The following is a 3,926-nucleotide window of genomic DNA, read 5'->3' on the forward strand; positions in this document are numbered from 1 at the left end:
GATCAATGAGTACACAATGTTTTATTTCCAATTATCTAAAGAACTCAGCCTTCGCTGGTAATTCAATTGTCTGTACTATGAAAGATCGAAAAACATTCTTGGGCATCATAGGCGTGTTCTTCTTTTGTATCTACAATGGCTCAAGATTTTGCATGTCATCCTTCATAAATGATCAAGATATCTTTGGCTTCTTCGAGCACATACACAAGTGCTCTCCTTTCCTACAATCTCAGGACTCTCTTGTTGCAGCCTCCATTTCTTTGTTTTCTTGATTAGGTTCTACTCAATACATAGCATGATTTGGAAGATCCATAGGTCGAGCAATGTTGTGTTTTTTATATCTAGGTTGTGTATACCAAGACCGTCTTGGTCTTTTGGTTGGTATAAGACACTCCGATTAGTGCGGCGGTATTTCTTTATTTGATAACACAATATTTGAGGGCAAAAATGGACTTTATTCACTTCGAGGGCACTATTGTCTTTACAATTTTCTTGAGCGTAAATCATATTGAAGGACTGGACAGTCGACCAGAAGGAGGGTGAATAAGACCAATTTAAAAAATTCAATCCAGCAGCCTCTCTTCTAATTGTGAGAATCACACATACCAACTCGTGATATGTTGATCTAGAAATAATTAGGAATTTCTCAATGTTGCGGAAGCAAAGATAGAAGCACTCAAACGAAATGCAGCTCACAATCTAACAAGTTCAATAAACCAAGCTTTCAAAAATATTGCTGTGCAAAAAGCAAATGTCCTTAACCTCCCAACCCTGATTACTACTCTAAGCAAAATGAAGCAATTCAATGCTTCAATGATGAGCCGATGATTACTTAAAGTAGTAATTCACTGTTGCAAGAAAAAGACATTCGCCCAAACAAGAACCACGCTGAAATATCTGAACAAAATAGTTCAGAGTGGCAAGTCGTAGCAGCAGCACGTGAACTGAAGAGCAATTGCTCTGAACTGAGCGCAACGACCAAGCTGCTGCTGTGACTGATTACTGCTACACTGCTGTAAAACTAGGAAACCGACTTGATGCTCCAGAACGCAGAAAAGCGGAAGATCACCAAGAAAGACAAGCTGTGGGACTCGCACACAGCCTGATGGTCCGACGGTGTCAAGAAATTTAGCATCGGACTCACAGCAGCAGGAATAGATAAAAAATAGAGCAACAGTAGAAACTCACCGTCTGAAGGGTAGCAGAGAGGGAGCGTCAGACCAAACTTTGCAGCAGCAACAGAAGTTGATATTTTGGACACTGGCTTCACGTGATCATCCGGCATCCATCTCAACCAGATACCACACCCAACGATCAAGATTGAGATTAAATTCAGATAAAACGATACACCCTAGAAAGGGAGAATTTTGGGAAAAAAACATTGAATTGAGGAGCCCGTGAAGGGATTCAATAAATTGGTGATTGGGATATCTCCTCACATGCCCTAGCACCGATTTTCGCCAAAAATCAGCCCCAAAATCGCAGCCACAAGTGAAGCATAAATTTTCCAACGAAAATCCTCCGAAAATCCAGAAAAAAGAAAAACAAGAAGAGAACCAGATGAACTCGAAATTTAGAGAAATGATTGCTCTATTTTATTGTTGAACGAGGGCAGGCTCTTTGCCAAGTTGCACAGATAGAGGTTTCAATCTCTCTCGCACTGTGGATCTCTCTCAGTTGCCAACTACATAACAGAGAATGAAAACCTACATGTATAGATGTAGGAAAACTAAACTGGAAGAGACCGCTGGTTGGGGGGCAGCCTCTATCATATTTATAGAGCTATTATATATTCCCAACACGCCCTTAGGTATTTTATCTGAACCTCATAATCCCAGAGGCATAATGGTCTCACTTGAGATCGAAGCATCCGATGGCCACGAGCTTTTTCACGACTTTGTTTTTGTCTCGACGCAAGCTTCATGATGACGCCATATGCCTCCTCTTGTTCCGGCTAGAATACCAACCGGGTTTTGAGGCCCAAACCTGAAAATCGTCCGGCCGCTGGTTTTGAGGCTCAAACTACCAAACCACCTGAAGAAGCGTATCCGCTATGCCTCCTCCATGATCTCGACATGTGTCACCGTCGTCCTCAACCACCTGACCACCAAGTCCTATAGCACTCTGTTTGACTTAGTCAACCGCCGTCTTGAGTTGGTCATTATGGTCAACTCCTCTACATGTACTCTTGCTTGTTGATGCCCCCAAGTGTCAGCCACCATGATTTGTCTTCCAGCCAACCCCTCAGTCCAAGCCTCACGTCCGTCCTTCACCGCATCTAGTCCATCGGCACGACACGTCTCTGCTTGACCTTCTCCATGTCTATCGATCATCCTATGCACCACATCTACACACTAACACAGACAAAAGACATGTTGCACACACATACTCACACCATGGTTAGTCAGACGATCATCTCCCGACAATCACTCACCACAAACTCGACATACAAGGGCACATACCAACCATGTGTTCGCACCTAGTCACATCTTGATCGCTTTCTCAGCAGGCTCCATCTTGGCAAAGCTTCTAGTCATGTTCGGATGGCTTGCGTGATCTACCTTCCGAGGGGCTTCACCTGAAGCTCCGAGCGTCACCTGAAAGACAAGAGATAAAGGCATGGAAACAAGGAGCCACGCTACCTAATTCGCGAAGCGGACCCCAACATAACCCATTGAACGATAACGATCAGATTGTCTTAAAACATAAATTAATTATCATAGAAAGTATCCATATTTGTCCAAAACTATTACAACTTGCAGAGTTCTCTCGCCCCAACATAGCATAACTGCAATAATAACCGATAATAAACCATCAAATTCAAATAATAATCCAGAAGCAAATATTATGTTGTTGCTACAAGCTGTTGCTAGCCGCTCATGTTCTTCTTGCTAATGACCACCTCCAGCATAGCCTCTAGAGTCTCAAGCTTCACTGGTTTGGGCACAAACACATCAGCACCAGCTTGCATGAATGCCTACCGGCCACTAAAATCTGCTGAGACCCCAACAATCTTCACCGTAGTAGCTCCCATGGCACGGATCTTGGCCATAGCCTGCCAAACAATCCACCAAGAAATTAAAATTTTGTCAGTTATAAGTCTAACTTTCATTTTTGATGATGCTTAAGTTTACATTATATTACTAGGACAATCAAAAGTCTACCGTAAAAAATAACTAAATTGGTTCGTTAGCTTCATATGTGCTACATGTTTTTTTGTTATACTATAACATAATACAACAAGTGAAATAACTGATAAGTAATACTAGTAAGTTGAAATGCTAGAAGATATCTTTTTTCTGTAAGTTCTGGAGAAACTTGTGAATAAAGTTCACAAAAGAATAACAGGAAATAAATATAAATCTACTATATATCAAGTTGAAATATATACCGTACCTCAGGACCCAACATTATGGGCATATCCTTATCCAAGAAAACAATGTCAAATGTTTTCCCTTCAACGAAAAGGTCAACAGCTTCTTTCCCATTCTCAACAGCAGTAGCCTCGCAGTTAAGTTTGTGCAACATATGCATGAGAATCACACAATCAACTTTGATATCCTTGATAACTAATGCCCTTGGGGCAGACCCTTGGTTCCTGGATGCCATGAAGATACTGCAAACAAAATGAGGAAATCAATTTTAATATTACTCTTCACTTCCTGATACTACGAAGAAGATTAAGCAAAATCATAATATTCTCTACTTGATTACAGCATTGTAAAACATATATTGTTTCCAAAATGCAGTATCATATCAAGTATTAACAGCAAGCATGTTTATATTTTACAGTAGATTAGACTGAATGACATATACATAGATTATTATTGTAGTTCTAGATTAAAATGAATGACATGTGTGTAGATTATTAAGAGCTCCAGCTCCAGCTCCTCCGTGCACTATAGTGCGAAGTTGTTTTCTCCCTT

General features: G+C 40.8%; 1 pseudogene; it reads right to left on the minus strand.

The window, feature by feature from the left end:
• Positions 1-2,869: 2,869 nt before the first annotated feature.
• LOC136495541 (two-component response regulator ORR42-like) lies at positions 2,870-3,609 on the minus strand (annotated as a pseudogene).
• Positions 3,610-3,926: the final 317 nt, after the last annotated feature.

The sequence above is a fragment of the Miscanthus floridulus genome, chromosome 12 (genome assembly GCF_019320115.1).
Source record: "Miscanthus floridulus cultivar M001 chromosome 12, ASM1932011v1, whole genome shotgun sequence".
In the NCBI taxonomy this organism is placed as follows: domain Eukaryota; kingdom Viridiplantae; phylum Streptophyta; class Magnoliopsida; order Poales; family Poaceae; genus Miscanthus; species Miscanthus floridulus.